Source organism: Petaurus breviceps, unplaced genomic scaffold (genome assembly GCF_028583685.1).
Source record: "Petaurus breviceps papuanus isolate PSGF00001 unplaced genomic scaffold, PetGlider_PUasm1.0 76, whole genome shotgun sequence".
Classification (NCBI taxonomy): domain Eukaryota; kingdom Metazoa; phylum Chordata; class Mammalia; order Diprotodontia; family Petauridae; genus Petaurus; species Petaurus breviceps.
The window spans coordinates 61,233,212-61,260,723 of NW_027186473.1; the positions used below are offsets into that span (position 1 = coordinate 61,233,212).

General features: G+C 35.7%; 1 long non-coding RNA gene across 2 annotated transcripts in view; it reads left to right on the plus strand.

Annotated features, from left to right (window-relative positions):
- LOC138174851 (uncharacterized) overlaps nucleotides 1–27,512 on the plus strand; it is a 46,785-nt gene that overhangs the window by 8,024 nt on the left and 11,249 nt on the right. Inside the window, exons 1-2 of one of the 2 annotated variants that reach the window (XR_011171833.1) lie at nucleotides 14,171–14,225; nucleotides 20,102–20,241. This is a non-coding gene — a long non-coding RNA (uncharacterized lncRNA). Of the gene's footprint in view, nucleotides 1–14,170; nucleotides 14,226–20,101; nucleotides 20,242–27,512 lie in introns of those variants that run through there. The other variant, XR_011171832.1, reaches the window with a different exon arrangement.

Genomic DNA, 27,512 nt, shown 5'->3' on the forward strand with positions numbered 1-27,512 from the left:
GATCTTGGGTTATAACATCTACTAATGAAAGGTTACCCATAAAAGAGATATTTGAGTCTAGAAATAACTCTTCCAGAATTGTCTTATATATCTTTTCCCTGTTTTGCGAATCTGACAGAAGGAAAAAGGAAGGTAAAAGAAAATGGGAAAAAAAGCATATAGAATATATAGGAAAGGCTCTTAGGTTAATTTTTGACCCTCTAAACTGCTTTATTTCTTCAGGTTCTACCACATCTTATCCTGTTACTATAATTTGTCTGAGTGCTTGATTTGCCCTATCAAACTGGTTGCCCAAGCTCTTTGCCTGTGAACCCCACCCCACCCCCTTCTAGAGTTTTCCACCCACAAGGAACATTTTGTTGCAGTGAACCCATCCTATTCCTTGACTCTTCTCTCCTTCCCTGCCCTGCCTTGATCTACTTCTTCAGGACTTTTCTATTTTTTTTTTTGCTTTTTGGAGGAGGGAGGGCAGGGCAATTAGGGTTAAGTGATTTGCCCAAGGTCACATGCTAGTAAGTATTAAGTGTCTGAGGCCGGATTTGAACTCAGGTACTCCTGACTCCAGCACCGATGCTCTATTTACTGCACCACCTAGCTGCCCCTCTCTACTTTCCTTTAAAAATATTTTATGCATAAGTTTTTCTTTCATACAGAAAAAGCCCCTAAATACTACTTTCCCCCTAAAAATGTTAAGCAATATGTTTGTAGAATAATTGGAACTGATAGAACATGTCACATTTAATAGGCAAAGTTACAGTTATTAGGTTGTACCTGAGGCTACCAATGTTGCATATATCTAGGTTTGACACGGTATACATGTATAGTATACTTTTGGTTTATCCTCATGCAACCCCTGAAACGCATAAGTGGAAATGTTGACATAATGATGGGCTATATCAGAGAGCCTAAAGCAATTGACTGACACTCTGAGATAACACATAAAACTCAGAAATAAACTTTATCATTAACTACTAAGGCTTCTTCAGAGTTTTAACTATAGATAGGTCCACAGGAAACCCTATTCCTACAAACTAAGATAAAGATTTTGGGGAGGCAAAAGAGCAAAATTTAAAGAAAAACTGGCAGCCAGACACCAACTTCCACATGCATAGTGGTGCCCAATTACTATTAGGTGAATGAACAAATGAAAGAATGGGAGGTAATTAGGTTAAAACTCTTATAAGAGGAAAAGGAACACTGTTGTGTTCTGCAGAGTAGAGAGAATATCAGTATTCTGTAGTTGTGTTGTCTTATTCCTTTAAAATGGATGCCAGGGGTGGAAGCCAAGATGGCAGCATAGAAGCAGGAAAACTCCCTGAGTTCCCTGCATAACCACCTGAAATACCTATAAAATATGACTCTAAAGAAATTTTAGAGCTACAGAACCCAAATGTAACAGAGAGAAACAAATTTCCCGCTGAAGGCAGCCTGGCAAGCGGTCAGAAGGGTTCATTGCAGCACACTGGGAGCCCCTCCCAGTCCTGCATGAGCCTTCAGTTTTAGCCCCAGGTTGGCCCTGACCAGCAACAGCTGTAGCGGACTTCAGGAGAGTGGATCACCAGTAGCAGTGGAGGTTTCCAGAATTATCAACCCATAAATGCCAAAGAAAAAGTAAAATGTCAGTATAGAACTCTGTTCGAACTGGGGCGGTGGGGATGGAGGAGTGGGTCCAGCCCCTGCCCCAGAAATAGAAGTGGCAGAGGTGCAGCAGCCCTGCAGCTGCCTCCACATGGCTGCTTCAGGGCTCCTGGCCTGCAGATCATAGGGGGGCCAAGCAAACATTCAGAGGGAAATCACTCTTGCTTTAACCTACCTGGATCTGGATCTCGATTGCTGCCTAGGCTGGTCCTGATGTGAGGCAGAGTTTGTGAGGGCTGGAGAGATGGCACCCTCCTAATAGCTCTGGCAGCTGTGAAAATCCCAGCAACTTGGGACAAAGCTCTCCCCTCTGGAAGCAGAGTTTGTGGCAAAGAGCTCAAAAGTCAAGTAATTGAGTGGCAACATGAGCAAGCAAAGGAAGCAAAGCAAGCACAGCAATCCAACTTTAGATTACTTTTGGGGGGACAAAAAGGATCAAAGCATGGAACAGGAGGAAGACAATGAAGTCAGAACTCCTGCACCAAAAGCTTCCAAGAAAAATGAATTGGCTACAGGCCATGGAGGAGCTCAAAAGGCATTTTGAAAATCAAGTAAGAGAAGTGGAGTAAAAATTGGGAAGAGAAATGAGAATGATGCAAGAAAATCATGAAAAGAGAGTAATCAATGTGACTGAAGAAAATAACACTTTAAAAAATAGATTAATTCAAATGGCAAAAGAGGCCCAAAAAGCCAATAAGGAGAAGAATGCCTTAAAAAGCCAAATTCTCCAGGTGGAAAAAGAATTTCAAAAGCTCACTGAAGAGAATAATTCCTTCAGAATGAGATTGGAGCAAATGGAAGCTAATGACTTTATGAGAAATCAAGATATTATTAAACAGATACAAACAAATGAAAAAATAGAAGACAATGTGAAATATCTCATTGGAAAAACCACTGACCTGGAAAATAGATCCAGGAGAGAGAATTTGAAAATTATGTGACTACCTGAAAGCCAAGATCAAAAAAAGAACATAGAAATCATCCTTCAAGAAATTCTCAAGGAAAATTGCTCTGATATTTTAGAACCAAAGGGCAAAAGAGAAATTGAAAGAAAGAAAACTCCTAGGAATATTATAGCCATGTCCCAGAGTTCCCAGATCAAGGAGAAAATATTTCAAGTAGCCAAGAAGAAACAATTCAAATATTGTGGAAACACAATCAGGATAACCCAGGATCTGGCAGCTTCTACATTAAGGGATCAAAGGGCTTGGAATATGATATTCTGGAGGTCAAAGGGGCTAGGATTAAAACCAAGAATCACCTACTCAGGAAAACTGTTTCAGGGGAAAATATGGTCATTCAATGAAATAGAGGACTTTCAAGCATTCTTGATGAAAAAACCAGAGTTGAATAGAAAATTTTGACATTCAAATACAAGAAGCAAGAAAAGCATGAGAAGGTAAACAAGGAAAATAAATCATAAGGAACTTATCAAAGATGAACTATTTACATTCCTACATGGAAAAATGATAATTATAACTTATGAAACTTTTCTCAGTATGAGGATAGTTGAAGGGAATATATATATATATATGTGTATATATATATATACACACACATATATATATGTCTATATAAGAGGGCATATGTGCATATGAATACATATATGAGTGTGTATATATGTGTACAGGCATACATAGACAAAGGGCACAGGATCAATTGAATAGGAAGGGATGATATTTAAAAGGTGAAATTGAGAGGTGAGTGAGGAATATAATGAGAGGAGATGGGGAAACACAGAATGGGGTAAATTATCTCATATAGAAGATGCAAGGGAAAACTGTTACAATGGAGGGGAAGAACAGGAAGGGAATGGGTCAACTTTACTCTCATTAAATTTGGCTTAGGGAGGGAATGACAGACACACTAAATTGGGTATCTTGCCCTACAGGAGAGTAGGGGGGAAGGGGAGGAGAGGGGGAATGATGGAGGGGAGGGCTAGTTGGGGGGAAGGGAAGTTAGAAGCCCACACTTTTTAAAAGGGACAGGGTCAAAGTAGAGAATAGAACAAGTTGGGGGTGGGATAGGATTGAGGGAAATATAGTCAGTATTTCACAATATATCCACTATGGAAATGTTTTATATAACTACACATGTGCAACCTATATTGAATTGCTTATCTTCCCAGTAAGGGTGGGTGATGAGGGAGGAAGGGAAAGAATCTGGAATTCAAAATTGTAAAATCAGATGTTTTTAAAAATTATTACTATTATTATTATTTACATGCAACTGGGAAATAAGATATATAGGCACTGGGATATGGAGCTCCATCTTGCCCTACCGGAAAGTCAGAGGGGGGGATAGGGGAGAATATAGGAGAGAGCAGATTGGGGGAGGGGGTATATAGTGGGATTGCTATTTTGGAGTAGTGGGTAGGGGAAAGTCGGGGATAAAATTTGTAACTCAAAATCTTGTGGAAATGAATGATGTAAACTAAAAATAAATATAAAATTTAATTAAAAAATAAACTAAGAAGACATTAAAAAATGGATGCCATTATTATACAATTGATAAACAGTCCTGTTTGTGGCTTTCTGTGACACTTTGCTGTTGACAGTAAAAACTAGGAGAATGAAGACTGACATAGCTCTATAGGGAGCCCTAGTTTCAGGAAAACCTCATGCCCATTCAAGGGAAAAATAGATCAGGGTTAAATCTAATAAGGGAACTAGTCCACTGACTAGGGCTGCTATTTTTACACTTGAAGGCTATTGAAGTAGCAACTAAGTGGTATCTTTCAGAGAAAAGGCAATGCTTGAAGCTTCAATGTTTACATGTCTAGGTGATAAAGGAATGTCCAGAAATAGTGATTGGAACACTCTAAAGTGCTCTTTGATTTTTTAAAAAAATAAAATGACCTTAGCAAGGAACCAGAGTTCAAACGAGATCAAGTACTTTATGACTCTTAGAGTAGTATAATGTGACATTTATAAAGTTTGAGACACATAATTTTGGGGCAATTCATTGTTTCATTAATAATGCCAACATTATTAATGGTGGGTCATTAAAGGATTGTTATTTGGCTCTCCTTGACCAAAGACCCCTCTTACTTGTGGGCTCACAGTTTATATATCCTTGGAAGAGTAGGTGTTCCTGAGGGTGGCAATCAACTCTGATTAACAGTGAGAGAATGAATATTACAAGGAGAGGCTGGGCTTTATTACAACTAGGGTCTTGAGGTATGTGACTTGGATCACCCAAATCTTGGTTAAAGAAACATTATGGGGTGGCTAGGTGGTACAGTGAATAGAGCACCGGCCCTGGAATCAGGAGGACCTGAGTTCAAACACTTAACACTTACTAGCTGTGTGACCTTGGACAAGCCACTTAAACCCAATTGCCTTGCCTTCCACCTTACAAAAAAAAAGAGAGGGAGATAGACTTATTAATTTCCATATCACCTCTCTGAGAAAAGGAAGAATCCACTTTTTCCCAGACCTATCTGAGAAAACACAATGGGGAGGGATGAACCCAGTAGCCTAAAATAAGACTTTCTTTTACTGTCTTTGATCAAACCTCATTCATTCTGGCTGCATAAGTCTTTGAGAGATTTCCCACACTGGTTGATTTCTGGATGAGGAAGTAGAAAAGGAGAAAAATCTTGTTCCTGATTAAATAATTAGCTATTAACACAAAAGATAAACAATCATTTCTCACAAATGTTAGATATTGTTATTGTCATTTTATGGGGTTCAGATAGTCCTGAGAAAAGTCAGATGTTACTGTTTTATGTCTTATGTTTTATGAACTGTTACACAGGGGAATAAAATAACTGTTATCTGTAGCTGAATACAAATGTTAGGTGTAACCTCACCCTTTGTAGGCTGATTGAAAGCATCCTTGTTACAATTCCAGTGGCAGATAAGAACAGGAATGCCATATAATTCATTGTATTCACAAATGATTTTGATCTGTTTTTTAAAAGCTTTCCATTCCACACAGCTTGGGAATTTGAAAATTTGATATGGTGATAGTCTATTTAAAATGTTGTTCTTAATTTTTATGGATCAATGTTATGTCTGGATGATTGTGGGTAAAGGTTCAGTTTGTAACAATGATCCAATTGCAATTTGAATTATTGGTTGAAGTCTCCAAAATAGTTTGAGGTCTGTATTTGTAGCTTGGAGTTTTGCCATTTGCCAATCCATTAAAAATGGTTGTCTGTGATGCATAATTTTTGACATGAGGTCATGTCTTGCTAGATATGTGGTAGCTGCCAAAATTTTAAAGTGTGTAGTGACATTTCCAGTTTCTACCATTTGTTTGCATAATTTATGTTGATCACTAAATTTTTGGTGGATATCTTTAGGGATAATTCTTCTGTAATTTATGACCCGGTTATGAGTTGCCCTCATAAGCCCCTCCATTTCCACAGACAAACCCACATGAATCAACCTTTTATTGATGTTTCTTCATCAATATATTGCTGATCAAGTTCTTGCAGGTATCATCTACAAAGGTCCTTTTGATTATAATCTTGTATTCTAGCATTTTATGGGCTTCATCCAAGAGGTAAGTTGTTTTGTTACATTTTTAAAATTTAATGATATGTACCCATTATCAGCCTTTATTATTGTTTAGTGAGCGTATGTCTACTTGTTTCAAAAATATTGTTATAGGTTTTTGACTGGTTTATCTTGTGTTCCAAGAATATTTATCAATCTTCTTTCACTTTTTTTGTTGAGGAAGTATTAATATTTCTATATTGCCTTAGGGAGGATAGTCCTTATGTCTCATGGTTTGTCAGGATACTTTGCAAATCTATTATGCTCCAATTTATTTAAAAAAAAAACATTGTCCGATATTTCATGAGTGTTGATTGATTTAAACATTTTTTTCCTCATTCAATTTTGGTTTCAGAATACCAGGATGTTAATACCATTAATATATTCCATTACAGCCTTCTCCCTGATATTTTTTTTTTATGTGTCTTGTAGTATTTGTAAGTGTGTATAGATTGACTTTTTCCGCTGGGATGGGGAGAATATGATCCAGTGGAAGTATGCTAATCACTGAAGAATGAGCTCAGGCAGTTTATCATCCTCATGGGGCCAAGTGTCAGAGTGAGTCAGGTCAGAGAGGGAGCTGGTAGTGGAGAGTGAGCATTACATCATCGTATCTCACCAAGTTCCAGACAGGGATTTAGTGATAATTGAAACAGCTTCAGGGTTGAGTCATTCCAGTGCATCAGGTAGCAGTAGGTTTGTCAGAAAGGAGAGGGTTCTTGCATTTAGGCAAGGCAACTGGTTTGGATTTGAGTGCCAGGAAGGAAGTGAGCAGTGTGGCTGAGACTTTTAACAATATGGAGGATCTAGGCAAGCACCCTCCTGGGGTCACCTCTGTAACTGGGCCTATTTTATAATACTAGAAGTGCCCATGCTTCCTGTTTCTTGCTTGATATTTTGTTTTTATTGTGTTGGACTTCTTGAAGTCATATAGAAAAACAGAAATTTTCTACATCCTCCTTTCTAAGTTTTTACTTCTCAGAACTGTAGTAAAATTTAATTTTGAAATGTTTATTTTGTTCATTGTATTGCTTTGACTTCTTGAAGCATTTCAAGTTTCTTGATTTTTGCTTTCAATTGCTGAATCACAGAATCTAGAATTTCTGCTATGCTTTTGTTTCCAGATTCCATTCCACGTGTTCTTTTGATGTTGTCTTTAAGTAGACACTATGACACTGGAGATTTCTAATCATATACTACCTTGATATTTACCTAATTTTGCAACACCTTTGTAAGATCTTCAATAACTTTCAACTCTATTCTTCTACAATAGAGTTAAATGTTTGTCATTAGCAATTTTCTTTGCTAGCTTTGCCTTTCCTTTCATCGTTCCCATAGTAATGGCTGCCCGGTGCAATGTTTAGGGTCTCAAATGATTTTATTCTTTCTGCCAAATACTGTAGAAGTTTGTGATCATTTATTATGTTTGTCACACAGACCATATTTTTTAAATTATTATTTTGGTATGATCAGTATGCTAGTTATATTTATGCCATCAAACTCAAAATGGGCTTTTGGGAATTTCAGTTTAATTACACCCGTCTCTTTTTAAAAATGATTTGAAACATTGCCTTTTTGTCATCTATTTCATTATTATATAGAAATTTCAAAATTTGACTCAAGTGAAGATTGAAATGATTCCAAGTTGTCCAACTTTTCCTTCTTCAGATTTTATTAGCTTTTTGACATCACTTCTTATTTTGCTTAATCTATGTTGTGCAGTTGATAAATTCCTGGACCTAGAGTCAGAAGATGAGTTCAAATGTGGCTTTAGATATTTAGTAGCTGTGTGACCTTGAACAAATCACTAACCTCTCTCAGGATTAGTTTCCTCATCTGTAAAATGAGGCTAATAATAGCACCTACCTCCTAGAATTGTTGTGAAGATAAAATGAAATAATATTTATAGCATTCTTCATAAACTAAAAGTGTTATATGAATGCTAGCTATAGCATTATGATTATTTTTATTAACCATCTAGTTGGTTTGGTTCTTTATTATTTCACTGCACTGGGCAACAATATATTTTTGTGTTACTTAGAGGTGAGAATACTATTAACAAAAATAAGTATGAAGTTTTTGCCTATAAATGGTAAGATCTATTTCCAATTGTATTAATGATACAGATCTCTACATAATGATAGCATACATGCCTTTAGCCAATTTCATATAAATTTGTGGTTTGCCTGCTTTAATGACTAGTACCATCTCCACTGAAGCATTTCGAGCAGATGAGGAATTTGTATTTCTGATTTTTTTTCAGCTTTATCTTACCTTCTTGTGGCACCAGAATGGGTATTAATTCTTCTATCATCCATATAGAACTGACCATCATGACAGTTTTAAGTAGGGCCAATCTGTAACCCCTTGGCACCATATCTATTCCCCTGATTCTTCAGAGTAGTCTCAAAAATTTTAGCATTTTTTTCTTACAGCCTGGATTCTGAAAATGTCCACAGTTGGATGAAATACAGTTCTCATCTCTTGCTTTCAAATTACAGTTTAGCCCTCACTGAGAGCAACCCAAAGACCAGCAAAGTTGAAAGAGATTTTAGAGATCATCTGGTCTAGTCCTCTCATTTTATATATGAGGAAAATGGGCCTCAGAAAGTTGAAATGACTTGCCCAGGGCCATGTAACCAGCCGCAGACTTACCAAAGCAACTTTCCTTTACTCCCAAATCAATTTTTTTTTCCACGACACTAATTCTGGTTGAGCAGTGTTGTACTGCAGCTAGCTTAAACTGGATAGAGAGAGCTGATGATTAAATTTTCACTGTGAACAAGTATACTTCAATAAACATTACAAATCAGGTCTTGGTTTATATTTCGTTGAATGTTCAGATTTAAGAAAATAATGAACAAAATATTAGTAATGCAGATTAAACTTAAAAGGGTGCAATGTGTATATGTTTTTTAGAACCAGTTGTCAAACATTTACGTGCCCACCCCTTCTTTTAAGGTAGAATATCTCATGACATTTTCCCCTGTGCCTTCTGCTTTCGAATTATTTACAGCAGATTTTTGGCAAAAACAATATTTTGGATCATCATAGTGTTATGAAGTTGTAAGCGGTTAGATGCAAAAATTACCTTATAAAGTAAACAAAATACTATATGTTTACCTAGCCAAAAGGATAAAAAGTAATAGTATGTAACTTATAGAAAGAGTAAAAAGTATATAGCAAAGGGAAGGGAAAACAGAGGTAGAGGACAAATAATGAAAAGAGGAAAATAGTGAGTTTGTTCAATAAATTCAATAAAATCATGTGAAATCATCTTTTCATTAATCTACATTATGGCAATGTTTGTTTCACTTCATAAATTGAAAAAAAAATAAATATTCTTTTTAAAAGTCATAAAACATTTAATAATCATCTATTCTATGAAAGATACTAGGATTAAAGAATGAAATAAAACAGTCTGCATTCTAGGAATTCAGTTCTGCTGCTTAATAAGTAATAAGTTTGTGTATCATTGATATGAATGACTAAAACATTTATTAAGGGCTTAAGCACTGTGCTAAGTACTGGGACTGCAAATAAAAGGATAAGATAATTTCTATTATTTATTATGTAATACATATGCTAATTTTGTTGGATTTGCTGGTTGTAAAAATGTATAAAAATGGAAATATTAGTGAAATACGAATAACTTCTACAATAAAAACTAATTTATGGGAAAAAATTAAATCTTCTATGATAAAAATTCTCTGAAAAGCACAAAACCTCACTCATATGTGCTATTAAGGATCATGTTGGCTTATAAACTCTATTTGACTTTTTAATTTTTCCCCCCCTGGCTAATCCTTTTTTCTTAGAATGTCTGAGGTTAGTACACTTAATCAGACAACAAGCATTCATTAGATTAGTACTACATTCTAGGCACTGTGATAGACCCTGGCAATATAAAGACTAAAATGTTTCTCTCAGGGAGCTTGCATTCTAAAGGGGGAGACAACAAGTACGTATATTGTATATGTACTTGTTGTAATTGTAAGTATATTTAGAATTATTTTAAAGAAAATAAATGCAAACACATTCAAGATAGTTAAATACAAAGTAGGGAGGGAACTGCTATTGGAAAATATCAAAATCAGAGAGAAGAATATTTAATTTATTTCCAATAAATCATAATTTACCTGAAAACTCATTCTCAGATATTGTTTTTGAGAAAACTAATTTTACAGTGAAAAATTAACTATACCATATAGTTTTCATTGTTAGATCTTGCTTTGTTTATTGAAGAATATTGTAAAGGATTCAAAACTTAAATTTTATTCAGCAAGCCATAAGTAACACACAAGAGGAATACTGTGTACAAAAATAATTTACCATATGGAAGCAGACCCATAGGTGAAGAGGTATATAATAATAAAGTTAGGTGAAGTAAGACATAATAATAAATAAAAATAAAGATTTCCTTTGAAGGAAACTATTCTGGGATCATTATGTTTTCTCATAATAAAATTTATCTTATGCTTCCATCCAATCACATTATCTCACTTTAATAACAAGCAAAACAGTTGCCCAAATTGAAAGGAATCCATCTGTCTGAACACACTTGAATTTCAAATCCATATTTGAAAACTTAAGATTCTGAGATGAGATTGTACAGTCAAAGAGCATTACATATTTGTTTTTAATATTACATATTTATTAATTATTGTCTTCTGCCTTCTTAAAGTTGAACACACAAAAATGACTAAACCATAAAAAAATCCTTAAAGCTATTTAAACAGAGGACACACAATTAGCTTGTTATTCTTGGAGCCATTCAAGCACATCCAACTTGTGTGGCCACCCTCAATTCCCTCTTATCTAATTCATTTTCCCCTAACTTTTGCCTGTATTTTAAGTCTGACTTCCTTAAAAAGATGCAAAATGACAGAGAATCATTTTGAAGGTCACATAACTATATTTACCTGGAAATTGGTCCAATTTGTCTTCCCTCTCCCCATTTTTTTAGGTATGGGAAAGACAAGCATCTTTAATGATGCTACAACTATTCCATGATGGTGTAAGAAACTGTATGATGGTATACCAACAGTGCTGGTATGCATTAAAAAAAAGATCTGTGTACATTCCACTGGAATGTCAAAAACTTTAACATTCTTGCTGTGAATAAAACCAGAAAAAAAAAGAAAGTTGCAGTTAAATAGAAGGATGGCTCACATGTTCCTTGATGAAGCAAGTAAAGGAACAGAGTTGTTATTATGGTGTGCCCAAAGGCAAGAAGAAATATCAGTCTATGAGATATTTGATCATCTCACACTATAGTGCACACGATAAATATATGCATAAAGATCACCATAAAAATAATTACAGGTAAAGCACAAGTAGAGGATGAAGAGGTGAAAAAGTTCTACAAAAAAACAACTCAGTAAGACTGTCCCAATTAAATGAAAACACAGCTTTGATATAGGTTGGTGACTTCATTGCAAAGGTGGGAATAGGAGAAAACTGTGAAAAAAATTTTGGAAGACATGGGTCAAGGAACGAGAGGTGAAAGACATAGATAGCACAGAGGCAGCATATATTTACATCATGAATAATTTATTCAGGAAGAGAATAGGTAGGGACTAAGGTGAACAATAAATGACATACAAAATTGAAGTGGTAATATATATTATATTGAATATATTATATATATGAAGTGGTGTATATATATATGTGTGTGTTTATATATGTATATATAGTGGCGATATGACAATAGACAGGAAAATATTTATTACTGAGATTAATTTCTGAATTGTCTGTTTATAGTAAGACCACTGACTTCTTAGAGAAAAGATATTTTTTATAAAACTAGAAGGAAAAAGAATAAGAAAAGGATGCACATACTTTTGAACCACTGACCTATTTGAACAAGTTAATGAAAAAAATGGGAAAGGCAGAATAGAAAGGACATTTTTACCAATTACCATCATTCATGCGCAAATTAGTTCTTAAGGTCTTTCCCTCCCTCTCTTTACAAAACACACACACACACACACACACACACATGACCATATGTGTGTGAAAACAATATTATACAGAGACAATAGATATGTAGTGCTCACAACATATAACAATTAAGCAACTCTAGATAAGAATAGGAGAGTATAGCCTTAGGAAAATGTATGTCAAAAATAATTATCATAGTAAAGGCTATTTATATGACTAAGGCAAGTGAGGACTGGTAAACTCAGATGTTTCACTGGCATCTTTTTGATGTCAGGACAAAATGAAGGACATCTGTAGCATATTGAGTGGCCCCCTTATGGTGAATTTATGGGAAGACAAGGATTAAAGTTGCATAGGGTAAGCAGGCAGGGTTGTTTTGTGGTCTGTGTCCTTGGAATGAATCTGTCAATAAAATCACAACTTCGTGTAAATATTTGAGCATTTACTTAAGTAAAGATATGTCAAGTATTGATTTTAAAAAATTCCTTTCTGCTTTGCAGGGGACTGAATCCAGTACGACAGCATATACAAATTTTGGGAGCAGCTAGAGGATGTTTTTCCCACAGAGGGGCCAGTCAAGGCCTTGGGTAACTGAGGTTATGTGAATAGAAAAGCAAAGAATTTGCAGTGTAACTTTGACTTGGAATTATAAATAGTATTTATCCACCCCCACCCTCACCAATGTTCTGTGTTACAAGTAGGTTTAAATTTGGACTTTATTTTTCCCAGGGCTTTTCTATTTTGAAGTTTTTCCTGGGCTCTTATCTATGTCTGAATTCATGTATGTATGTATGTATGTATGTATGTGCAGAGCACATTTTGAAATATTGGTTTCACTTTTGCATAAATTTCAACTTTTATTGAGTTCTTTGTTTCTAAATTGTAAATGTAATAAATATGCTAAATATATTTATTACTTATTATACATATATACACATATGAACAATACACACACATTTATACATATATATTGTATAGGTTTTCCAAAAGTCAGTTTAGTTTTAGTTTTAACAGCTTAATAGTTAAGCTTGAATAGCTTAAAACTTCATTAAGACTTTTGGTATATATCATGCATATATACAAACACTAGGTACCTATGTATTTATATACATGTATACATACACATGTATATATGCATACATATATACACAAACACACACATATATACACATATTCATATATACCATCTGTATAGAAATGATAAACCTGAGAGACCTGATGAAGTTATTAAGACTAAAAGTGAAGAGAAGAAACAGAAGAGGGACTAGGATAGGCTGTTGGGATACACTTATAATTAGGGAGCATGATATGAATGTTGAGCCCGCAGAAGATATAGAAGAATGATCAGATAGGAGAAGAACCAGGGGAGAGATTAGTTTTACAAAAACCTAGAAAGGACAAAGGATAAGGATAAGTCTGTCATCAGTACAGTATTCTGTGCTACACATTGCCTTTGTCACATCCTGTCTCTTTTCTTTACAATCTATCAAATGCCAATGTTTGCTGCAAGGGGTGTACTCACAAAGTTTTATTGCATTAGGTAAATGGAAGACAGCACTAGTGATGAGGTCATTAGATGCACAAGTCTTCAGTAGTAAGTAAACATTGCTGTTGCTATTTCTGACTCCATTCCTCCCAAGGATGCCCTGCTATGTTTGATAGTCTGTGCCTGCTCTGACATTAAAGTTACGCAGAATTACAAGCTTGTCCTCTTTCAACACATTGAAGATGAGAGTCTTCATAAAATTTTGCTTTGAACTCATTATGCATGGTTCATCATGATGGAAGCATATGCATTGATGGTGGTAGTTATGGTGCTTTCTTAAAAGTGGCAATTGAATTGTCATGAGCCTGTCATTCACTCCTTTGGGGAGGCGTACAAGCTTGTTGACTAGATTAGTTTTGACTGTGAGACCTACTTCAACTTCATGGTGTTCCTCATCACTGTGGCCACTCCAGAAAAAAATGTATCCAGCTTTTACTTCAGTAAGTTGGCCTTCATTTGCCAGCCTTGCTTCACTTACAACTGCTATTTGGATGCAATACCTGCTGAGCTCTCTCACAACAAGAGCTGTTTGTCTTTCAGGTGTACTGGATTTCGTATTGTTAGTAAGTGTGCACAGATTCCATGTACTGATGGTGAGTAGAATCATCTTTGCAGAAGTTTATGTACATTGTATGTATGTGTGTGTGTGTGTGTGTGTGTGTTTCAACCACAGAGTAGGATCCCCACCTGCTGAAGTAAGCAGGCCAGGGTTAGGTAAAGGAGACAATTTTTAGGTACCTTTTCTAGCCCCTTCCTCACACCAGGAGGTGAGTAGTGTGGTTCACTGTTCACAAATGAAAACTAACCAGTACTATCAGAACCAGAGGGCCAAGTGAAGATAAAAAGGATCCACTGATCATCTCCTGGAAGAAACCCCCAGGAATGTCATAGACAAAATTCAGAGTTCCCACATCAAAGAAAAAAAATACTGCAAGCATCCAGAAAGAAGTAATCCAAGTACAAAGTAAATATTGGTCAATATAATGAAAGATTTGGCAGCTTCTATGAAAAACCAGAGATGTTGAAATGCAATATTCCAAAAGGCAAAAGATCTAAGCTTATAATCAAGAATAACTATAGATGGCAGAGTATAAACTTACAAGGTGAAATGGATTTTTAATGGAATAGAAGAGCTTTGAGCTTTTCTGATGAAGACAAGAACTGAGCAGGAATTTTATAACGTAAATGAAAGAGTAAAAAGAAACTCAGAAAGGTAAAGTTATTTGAGCAATTGGAAGGAACTTTATGATGGCATTGTGTTAATCTTCTGGAGAAAAGAAGGAGAGGAAACAAGTATTCCTTTAGAATCTTAATGTCTTCAAAGAATATTGAGGGAATTATTAAAGAAAAACCGCCACCAACACAAGAGGTCCTAGCTTTGGATTGATTTCACAATTTCACAACCCTTGATTTCAAGGGTTTTAAGAGAGGAGAGAGACAAGAAGGTAAAAAGAGAAATCCACAAGGTTAGAAAGTGATGAACAAAGCTGAGGAATTTTTTGTAATTATCATAATAAGGGTACATAAGAAAAAGAATATGCATATATGAAAGAAAAGTTTGGAGAAGTGGTTATCATATGATCTTCATTCATCTGAAATAAACAAAAGATCACTGAAGACACATAAAATTGGGTGTAGTAATTCTTCAAACTTAAAAGGGAAACAGAGATGAGAGAATGGGTTAAAAGGAAAGATAATGAGGAGGGAATAATGTACAAATTAAATGTTTAACAACTAGGTCTCCCCCCAAAAAATGTATTTATGACATACTATTGAATTTAATCTGTATTATTAAAATTTTCTCCATCACTTTCTTAAATGTAAACAACAAATCAAGCACTGATTTCTAGAACTTGCCAATTTCCAAGGTGTATATGCTCACACCAAAAATTTAACAATCAGGGGCAGCTAGGTGGCACAGTGAATAGAGCACTGGCGCTGGAATCAGGAAAACCTGGGTTCAAATACGGCCTCAGACACTTGACACACTTACTAGCTGTGTGACCTTGGGAAAGTCACTTAACCCCAATTGCCTTGCCATCCCTCTTCCAAAAAAACAACCAAAAAAATGCAACAATCAGCTCAAGAGTTGGTTTGAACTAGCTCTTCCAAACTCTGGTAATAATTCCAAGAAAAACAATTTCCTGATCTGGAAGGGGAACTTAAAAGGAGGAAAAAAAGAACATAACAGAGTGTCTTAGATTGTCTTTCAGACAAGCAGGGAGTTACTGAACAAACTGGTCTTTGAATGGAATGGAATAGAATTGCAATAGAAGAAATGACAAAGTGATAATTTCAGAAAATCCTGGGTCAGTAGGAAATGACAGAGTGAAGAGAGCAGAACTAGAACAGTTTATCCAAGAACAACAAGATTGTGAAGAAAAACAACATTGAAAGATTTAACCACTGATCAAAGCAATGACTGACTGTCTCCAGAAGAAGAAAGATGTAGCATTTTACCTACCTTCCTACAGATGGGTAATGGACACAAGGTACAGAGATATACATTTTTGGACTTAGCCACTCTAGATTTATTTTACTTGACTCTTTTTTATTTGTCATAAAGGTGTTTCCCCCTTTTTCTTGGTTGTGTGTGTGTGCCCATGTGTGTAAAAATAGTGATGCTCATCTCCTCCTCCACCCCTGCAAATAGCCAATGCAACTTTTTTTAATGGAGAGAAGAGAACAGAAAGTTCTAAAGAAGCTACAGAGAAGTAGGACAGTTTTGAAAGTAAGATGAATAATCGAGAAGTCTAAAATGGAGACTTAGAATTTCATATACAATCCTCTTTTTGTGTCTGTATGTATGAAAATGCTATTAACATTTAAGTTCAAAATAAGTGAAAAACTAAATTAAATATTAAAATTGTGGGTTTATCCTGAGATGTACTAAGCCTTATTCTCTCCTCTCTTTTTACAAATGATCACTAGTTCCCATGGGTTTAATTATATCTATGGAGATTTCTCCCAAATCCATGTAACTACTGTTCATTTCTCCTTGTGTTCTAAGCCCATATCACCAGATGCCTTTTGAACTAGATGTGCCATACACATCTTATATTCAACATGTAGAAAACAGAACTCATTATTCCCCCCCCCCCACAATCTACTCTTCCTAATTTCTCTATTTCTGTCAAGGGCACTACCATCTATTTAATGATCCAGGTTCACAACTTAGGAGTTAACTCTTTGACTCTTCCCTCTAATTTATCCCATAAAACTAATCATTTATCAAATCTTATCAATTTCCCTTTTTCATTATTTATTTCCATTCTTCTTCTTCTTCTCCTTGTTCATTGGCTACCACTCTAGTTTAAACCAAAACCCCACCTTTTTCCTGAATTATTCCTTCTTATTGGTCTCCCCACCTCAGTTCTATCCACATTCCCATTCATCTTCCATATAAAATCCTCACTCCAAAGCATCTTCTATACACCTGCCAAAATCATCCTAAAGCAAGGGTCTGACAATGTCAGCCTTTGCATTTATTCTGCATATTTTTATATATGTACCTCACGCTATAGAATGTAAGATCATTGAGGACAGATAGTGTTTCTTTTCTGTCTTTTTTTTTCTCAGAATCTATCACCATGTTTGGCATATAGTAGGCATTTAGTAAATACTTGTTTTTGCTTGAAAGGTCTACCATGTACCAGGCCCTATGTAAGGAGCTAAAGATACAAAGAAAGAAATGAAACAGTTCCTACCATCAAGGAGATTATATTCTATTGAGGGGAAATAATGTATACAACAGATAAGTAACAACCAAATGCATAGGAAAAAAAAGTTGTGGCCATACTAATGACTAGGAACATCAGGAAATGTCTTTTATAAAATTGGCACTAGAGCTGTATGATCAAGGGAAGTTTGCAAGTTGAGGGGTGGGGTGGAGTAGGGAGGGCATTGTATACATGGGAGATAGCCCATGGAAATGCATAGCTACTATTTCTGTTTTTGTCCAAATAACCAAACCAATTGCTCCTCCTGCTGAGATTTTAGCTTCTCTGTATAGTTCTGTGGAATCCATTCTGTTAGTCAGACACTCTGTGTATTGTTCAGTACATTAATAAGTTTCCTTTCCATTATCCTTTCCTTCGATCTGCTTCCTTTACATATCGGCCACCCATGATTTTCCATAGTTTCTCATTTGTCATAGAGTCATCCATAGAGGTTTTCATCTGTCATTCTTCTCACTCATCACTAGGAGAAAGCAAGCTTCTAATTTTCACAATCTTCTGCTGTTGCCCATTTATATAAACAAGTCTCATTTTTAAATGGACGTGTTAATAAACAAAAAAGAAAAGAAATGAGAATTGTATTTGAAAATGAACTATAACTAATAAGCATGTATTGGGGGTGGCCAGGTAGCACAGCGAGTAAGAGCACCGGCTCCAGTGTCTGGATGACCTGGGGATCAAATCCCTGGCTCAGACACTTAGCACCCACCCAGAAACACCTGGCCGTGTAATCTTGAGCAAGTTACTTAACCCCAATTGCTTAGGGGCAGCCAGGTGGCTCAGCGAATAAGAGCATTGGCTCCAGAGTTGGGATGACCTAGGGATCAAATCCAGGCTCAGATACTCAGCACCACACCCAGAAATAACTGGCTGTGTAACCTTGAGTAAGTTACTTAACCCCGATTGCTTAAAAAAAAAAAAAAGCATGTATTGGATAGTTACTTACTAAGCATTGTAGATAGAAAGAAAATGAAAAAGTCCCTGCCCTCAAGCAGTTTACATTCTAATGAGGAAGACAGCATGTACATACATAATTATATACAAGATATAAGTATAGACATACATAGTAAATAAATGATAAACTTATAATCTGAAACTATATTACAAAGGTAATACTTATCAAAAACTATCTGTTACTGGCTAAGAAATAAACAAATCTTTTTAAAGAACTGTTGCATAAGGTGCTTTACTTTCAGGCAATAAATAATTCAAAGGCAAAAATCAAACAGCTCCTACCCTCAGAGAATTTCCACTCTATTTTTTTTTATTATGAGAATCAGCATTGGATACCAAGAAGTGTGCATTGCTATGACAATATTCAATGAAGTGGAGGTTTGGTGGTTAGGTTACATGTTTGATTTTGTTAGCTTTGACAGTAAAATTGTTCTGTTCAGGGAAATAAATCTACTTTAAGAAGGGTGCTTTCCAATCTTAAAAATTCTCATTTTCTATTTATTCTCACTAAATGAAAGATTTCTAACTCTACATGGTGTACTCTATGGTTACACTACAATGTAGATGATCCTACAAGTCTTCATGTCATCAACTTAAAAAAAATATCCTTCATCTGATAAAATACTTAGTTTTATTGTGAACACAGCTATACAAAAATAACTGGTCCTCCCCCTACCTTCCCTTGCCAAAACACAATTATCCATAGAAACTCAATATTATCCTAGGATGAAGACCAGCACATTTTCACTGAGATTATTCATCTTACTTATATGGCTAAAATTTATTTTTTGATAAATGCCCCTAGTTATTTTTAGTGATCAACAAGCTCATTCTGTTCTCCAAAGGAATTCTTCACTTGGGCCTCTTCTATCTCTCAGCATGGTATAGTCCTTATGCTATGTTATCTTGAGATAACATTCACTATAGATTGAATTCATAAAAGGGTTGGTATATCTTGGACTCAATCCAAGGGAGATCCATTAGCCAAGTGAAAAGTAGGTTTTTGAGGCAGCCTCACCTTTAAACAAATCATGAGGAAGTACTATAATGATATCCCAATGAATTAGATAGGCATTCTTGTCTTTTCTTTTATTTAAATCATAGCATCAGAGACTGTTGGAGATAAAAGGGAAATTACAGGAGACTTGGTCTGTCACCTTCAGTTTTTTTTAGGTGATAAACCTGAGGTTCAGTGAAGTCGACTTACATTTTGATTCCCAATGCCAGTCTAGACTTTTGTATAATGGGTTTATAACATTGGAAGAGTGTGTCATTTTGCTCCAAGTTAGAGGTTCTTATCCTCTTTTGTGTCATGCACCTTCGTTACAGTCTGATGAAACCTATGGACCCATTTCTCAGAATAATGCTTACTCATTGTAACAGGTAGTATTGCAAGACAGATTGTATTGAGATAAACTTATAATTTTTTTTCCTCTCCAGGTTCACAGATTCTCTGAAAACTATCCACATATCCTGTAAGACTCCACAGAAACTTTTTAAGTTATATTCAAATCCAGCCTCCTTCCCACTATACCAGACTACCATTCTAGAATTCTGTATTTGAATCTCAGTTCTGACTGTTATAACTTCTATGAACATTGATCATTCCCTAAATGGCCTAAACTTCAGGTACTTTGTGTCTAAAAGTGATATCATAAATCATACTACTTTTTTCATAGTGTTGTCAGGAAAAGTACTTTTTAGGCCACAAAGCACCTACATTATTATTTTTGTTCCTCTTTATAAATCATTATTCTTCTTTGTGGTGATATATTTAGGCAATACACTCCTTCTGACTTTTGATGTTCAGAGCTATCCTTGATGAAAGGGGGAGAAGCCAACCCTGACCAGGCACTGTCTGTGAGCAAAGGATGCATTGGAAGGAAGCCAAGACACAAAAAGAAAATCCTGAGCTGCTGTAAGTAGTGGGAGAACAGAGGTCAGAGCTATGTCTTTTTGAACATAAGGCAAGACCAAAGCAAAGTGAACAGAAAAATGTATTTCATTATGCTTTGAAACATTTCTTTCCTGTTGATTCATTTGAAGGATGTTTTGATTTATGGTGTAATATTTAATAATAGCTTTGTAAGTCAAATTATATAGTTAAAGTTCTTTTTTTAGAATTTAAAATAAAAACCAAAAATACATATTCCTGTACAAAGGTATATTATGTTAGTGTGGTTTTATATATAGAAGGTAAATTTTACATTAAAAAAGGAAATCCTTTTATTTCCATCTGCCCAGAGGACACAAGTGTGTAGCAGATTAGAACTCATATGGAACCGTACATGCTTCATTGCTTTTAAATCTACTTATGTGAAATTGCACCAGCTTAGGGGTAGGGGTAGGGGGTAGAGGAGGGAATCAGCATGAATTATATAGCCAAAGGTTATTGACCTAAAATATAGGTCTCATGAAATGGATAAATGTGATCTGTGTGACAGAAAATCATTAAGTGAAAGGACTTTATGATCCTTCTTAGCCATTTAAACTACTAGATTATTAATTAATCTAGCTATACTGTGGAGGATTGCCACCCTGTGGTCCCTCTCATTATAGTGAATAGAACAGATAAAAGGGGATCTTACTGAGAAGAGATAAAGGGGTTTAATTTCATCACAGGAACATAGATACTATGCTTTCCACAATACTGAAAAGAAAATAGATTCTAAAAACATACTTTCTTAGCTAAACTTTGATTCATTACATGCTCCATTATATGTATTTAAAGACTAACAAAATGTTTGACTGTTACAAACACAGGAGATGCATAATAATTATTCCCCGGTGGTGGTTAAGCAGAAGCAACATGGCATGGTGAAATATTGGGTATGAAGTTGGGGACCTAGGTTCAAATCTGCTTCTACCATTGTGTGACCTTGGGCAATCTAAACATCAGTTTCCTTATCTGTAAAATGAGGAGCTTAAATGAGATTAGGAGTTCTTAACCTTTTCTTTGTCATGGGACCCTCTGGCCATGTCATGGATGTCTTTTCAGAATGACTTTTTGGTTATTTTAAAAAATTTAATAATTGAAAAGAATGCTAAATTTTAGAGGTTAGTGAAAATTAAAAAAAATGTAATTTTGTTCTCATCCAATTTAACAGACCTCTTGAAATCTATCCAGGGACTTCTTATGGGTCTGTGGATTCCAATTTAAGAACTCCTGGATTAGATAATCTCTAGGGTCCTTCCCAGCTATAACCCTGATTATATAATTATTCAGGGTAGTAGCTAACTAGGCAGTGAAGCTGCAAGCTAAGTCTAGAAAGGAAGCTTTGAATCACACCATGAGGAATCTAATTCTAGATTAATGAATTGTCATTTTATGTTCTGGCAATGAGGACCAGCCACAGATTTTTGAACAGTATAACAAGAGTAATAGGTGTCAGAACTAGGATGATTATAAAGTGAATAGAAGTATAGAATGATGTAGGAGAGATCTTGCCAATGTAGAATCTGAAAGAATTGGCAAGTGAGTGGATTTGGGTTTTGAGGGAGAGGGAAGAGTCAAAGATGACTTAAATTTTATACCTGGGGAACCTATAGGGTTGTGGGGACATTTAAAGAAATAGGGAAGTTAGGAGGAAGGGTAGGCTTGGGAAAAGAATCAGGTCAGTCATCTTTGGGATGCCATCACTTTGGAATATGTTGAGTTTGAAGTGTTTCTGAGAGAGCTTGAAAAGGCAGCTGAAGTGTGAGGCTAGTTATAGGTTTGGGGTAATTATCAGCATAGAGTTAATAACTGAAATCATGGAAGTAGATAAGATTAACAAAAGAAAAAATACAATGAAATAAAAGACTCAGGGCCAGACCTTGGTGGATATTCATACAAACAGTGGGAGATAGAAGATGAAATGTTGAGAAAACGGAGAAAGAGTAGTCATATGGGTAGGAGGAAAAGAGTAGACCAGTAACAGAACTCAAAAGAAAGAGGAAGGAAATGTACATTAGTCTCAGATGACAGAGAAAGGGCAAGAAAAATGGAAAAGTCACCGAATTTTGCAATTAAGATCTTAGGATGAACATTTCCAGTAAAGTGGTGAATTTAGAAGCCAGTTTCCAGGGATTTGATGTGGAAGTAGATACAGAAAGTATAGACAACTTTTTAGTTCTAGAGGGCAAGAGAGAAATAGAATAATTTTATGGTATAGCAAAATCAAGCAAAGTTGTTTTGTTTTTAATGATGTAGAAGACCAAGAAATGTAAGCATATTTGTAGACCAAAGGGAAGGGGATAGTATAGAAGGAGAGACTAAAAATAAGGAAAAGATAGAAGGAATGTCAATGGAAAAAAAACGAACTTGGAGTAGATGAAATCACAGAAAAAAACAAAGAGATGTTAGTCTTATTAAGAAGAAAGCTCATCTCATCCTGGGACTAGAGGGAGGCAGGAAAAATGGAGAGAGGTATTTTTAAATGGGGAGAGATTTTTAAAGAATAGAATAAGGGAAGGTAGGTAGTGCAGTGGATAGAGTGCTGGGTCTGGAGTCAAGAAGATGAGTTCAAATCTGGCCTCAGATACTGGGTCTTTGGGTAAATCACTTAACACTGTTTGCTTCAGTTTCCTCATCTGTAAAATGAGCTGGAGAAGGAAATGGCAAACTATTCCAGTATCTTTGCCAAGAAAACCCCAAATAGGATCACAGAGATTCTGACAATGGAAATGACTAAACAACAGAGTAAGGGTGGTGAGGGAACTCAAACCAGATTACGTCAATCTTTTCAGTAAAGTAGAAAGGCAGATCATCCACTGAAAAGCAGAAAGTAGAGGCAGAAATGCACTAGAGGAAAAAAAGGGATGATTTAGAACAGTTATTCTGGGGCATATAATAAGAAGCCCATTCCAGCAGAGATAAAAGGGTTGATACTCGGGGTGGCCAGGTAGCACAGCAAGTAAGAGCACCGGCTCCAGTGTCAAAAAAAACGACCTGGAGATCGAATCCCGGGCTCACACTTAGCACCCAACCAGACACACCTGGCCATGTAACCTTGAGCAAGTTACTTAACCCCAATTGCTTAGCCAGGTGGCTCAGCGAGTAAGTGCACCGGCTCCAGTGTTGGGACGACCTGGAGATCGAATCCCGGGCTCAGACACTCAGCACCCACCCAGAAATAACCGGCCGTGTAACCTTGAGCACCCCGATTGCTTAAAAAAAAAAAAAAGGATTGATACTCTGGTAAGGTCACAGGTGAGAAAAGACTGCATAACTCATGGTAGATTTAGCACAATTTCATGATATCCATAGCAATGTTCTATAGCTTGGAAATAGTAAAGAAGGCATGAATTACGGGTTGCCCTGAGAAGGAGATTAGTAGGACAGGAAGGGCAGGAAAAGAAGAAAGACAAAAGATTCAAGATAGAGAATGATGCCTTGCTGAAATGATTGGCTATGTGGTCAAGAATGTAAAGGAGGGGATGGGAAGACAAAACAGGATGAACAACCAGGATGGAAGACAGTAGTAATCGAAGGACTAGTATTCAAAACAAAGGCCAAAGAGGAGATTTCAGAGAAGCGAGGCAGGCAGATTTGAAAGGACAGGGAAATGTGATGATGGGTAGGGGAATTCCAGAGTTCAAGGCCTTGGAAGTGGAATTGCTCACTTTAGGTGTGTCCAAGGGTATAACCACATTCCTCTGAGTGATTGAAGTAGAGAAAAAATAGATATTGTAGGTGTTGGGATAATGACGACATGAGAGAGCAGAATCGTATGTGGAACATCAACAAGCTTATTAAGCAATCAGAAACACCTGTGTTATGTAGAAATGAATTTAGTGCTTATTACCATTAGTAATTTTTATTCCATAAATGTTGCTGCATAACCATGGTCAAGTTGCTTACCTTCTCTGGGTGTTTTTATTTTCCTCTGTAAAATTAAGAATGATACTACTTGTGAATTTTAACTCAATATATTCCAGTGGTTCCCTATTACTTCCGGGATCAAACATAAAATATTCTGTTTGGCATTTTAAGCTCTTCACAGCCTGGTATTAGTCTTATGACACCTTCCCCTTCAAACATTTCATAATCAAGCGACACTGGCCTATTTGATATTCCTTGCATGTAACACTCCACTACCTCTTGACTTTCCATTTGCACTGACATTCTCCTACATCTGCTTCCTCATCTTCAATTCATAGCTTCCCTTTGGCTAAGCCAGCCCAGGCGGCCTTTTCCCAGTCTCCTCTGAGATTACCTTGCATCTACAATATGTATACCTCCTATGTACACAGTTGTTTACACATTGTCTCCCCCTTTATAATGGAGCTCCTGGAGAACAGAGACTTTATTTGGGCTGTTCTTTATATCTCTAGTGCTTAGCATAGGGCCTGGCCAAAGTCAGTATTTAATAAATAATTACTGACTTATTAACCAGTATAGCCCAACTTATTTTATTTAAAATAATACTGAATTAAAAAAAATAAATTAAGAATGGTGATGGGTATTTTCTGACTCTCTTTTACTCTCTGGGTCCTGGAGGGTGTATAGTTCTACTTGGTAAGACTTCTATTTTGTGTTATATCCTTTTTCTTTTCAGTTTTATGGTGGTGGTGTCTTAAACACAGAAACTACCTGCTATAAAAGCTTTAAGGGTCATCCCATCAGATGGAAAAAGGCTAAAGGGTACAATCCTTTCATCATTATCCCCCAGTGATGATAGACAATGATGTGTCTTTGCCGCTAGTTGACTCCTGGGTGCTGCTTCCCCTGCCACCAGCTACAGGACTATGTGTTGATCCAAATGGACAATGACACATATAAATTATTTTGACATAAATTCTCTTGATCCCTATTTTGGAGTTTACATGCAATGTAGAAAGGGAGAATAAATGCTCTGTGTGGTTTTTGCTAAGTGACCCACCATAAAAAGCATTCATTTGGCAATATATTTATGAGTATTGTTCAGAACTGTGCAATACACTTAAAAGGAGTGTTTGTGTGTGTGTGCGTGTATTTTGACTAAAGACTAAATATCTACTAATGACTGAGGCAGGAGGAAAAACATTTAGCAAATGTAGAAGAGGCAGATTATGTCTTAGTAACAGCATAGGAGAGAAAGTTGAGAGGTCTAAGTTCTAGTTCTACCTTTTCTGTTAAAGCAATGTATATTCTTCAGCAAGTTACTGTATTTCTTGGACTCAGTTTCTTAATCTGTGTAGATAAAAAAGTAACCTTCAAAAGAGGGTCCACAAGATGAGGTTATATATGTATGTGTATGTATATATGTATACCATAAAGTCCATATACCATTTATCTATATACAATATACTATATATAGACACATGTGTGTAAATATACCATAAGGTTCATACCCTAGCTTAATTTCTGATTGAGCAACTATTCCTAGTCAACTACAAGATTCTTCTAGTTTTTCATGTATATGAGTGTGAGAGGAAGAGAGCATAGCAATAAAACTAAGCATTATCAAAAAGGCAGACAAGTACAGACAAGTATATCCAGGAAAGTGGAAGACAATGCCCTACTCCCTGGGCTGAGTTTTGTTCCTATACTACGTATATAAATATATTAATCTAATCTATGGTGATCTTATCTATAGAATTTTGGAATTGATTGTGTGACATGGGAGATACTGGCACAGGACTGTCCAGCATGGTATACCCACTTCAGAGAAGGCACTATGCTCTATTAGCAAAGCAGAATTGAAGTAGCTCAAAAGAAATATGAGATGTGCAAAAATTAGAGAATCTACTCCCATGTTCACATGGACTATTTGTTCCTGACCTGTGGTAGAGCATTCTGAGCTCAGACTGGTCTGATCCGTCATAGTTGGAAGCATTGTAACATAATGATGTCATTTTGGTCCTCTTCAGGAACAAAGGACCACAACCAGCCAACCCACTATGACAATTAAGGACCTTCACATACAATTATGATAAAGTGTGAACCCTTGTAAAAGTGTGAACACCTCCCTCCAAGAAGCAGTCATCTTCACCTAGTTAACAAGTATCCAGGTAGAGGTACTCTTCATATAATATAAAGGAAATGTGATCAAAGTCTCAGGTGGAGATATAAATGAACATGTTCACATCTTATACTGGGCAAGTAAGGCCAGATGGGCAAAAAGTATGCTTAGACCAACATCTTATATACTATTCTAGAATAAATTCAAAATAGATACAAGACCTGAATACTGAAGATTATCCCATAAAAACATTAGAAGAGTGTCATCTCTTAGGCTTTCACATTTATGATTAGTAGATGAATTCTTTACCAAGAAAGGGATAGAGATCCTTACAAGAGATCAAATAGATAATATTGATTATGTGCAATTGAAAAGCCTTTGCATAAAGTTAATACATCTAGCATGAGAAGGAAAGAAATTGACTGGCAATAAATCTTTGTATATATTAATCAGAGTTTGGTATCATATATACATATACACATAGATATATCCACACATGTATATACATAAATATAAACATATATGTATACATGTGCAATACATACACACATATATGGATTATATACACATACCTGTACGTTGTATACATACACATATATCAAGCAAAAAACATTCTTCAACAGATAAGTAATCTCAAAGAATATGAATGAACAGTCATCATATAAAGAATTTAAAACTATTAATAACCAGATGAAAGAATGGTCCAAATCACTAATAGTAAGAGAAATTCACATGACATTTGGCAAAGATGACAAAAGATGGGAAAGTCAATGTTCAAGGGGTTGTGGGAAGATTAATGACAGGAGTGAGTTGTTGTAAAACTGGGAATTAGTTCAATCACTTTGGAAATCAATTTGGAATTATGCAAAGAAAGTGGTGAAAATCTCTATAGCCTTTGACTCAGAGATTTTACTGGAAGTGATATTCCCTAAGGAGGCAATGACAAAAAGAAAGGCTATATATATATATATATATATATATATATATATATATGTACATATATATACACACACACACACATATATATATATACACACTAAAATATTTACAGAAGTATTTTTGTAGTGGCAAAGATGTGGAAATAAAATAAATTTCTAACAACAGAGGAATAGTTAAGCAAATTGTGATGTATAATTAAATACTACTCTAATGGGAGAAATTATTAATATGAATAAATACAGAGAAACATAGAATGATTATATAATTAACATAGAGAAAAGTAAGCAGGGCTAGGAAAATGACATATGCAATAATTACAATGATG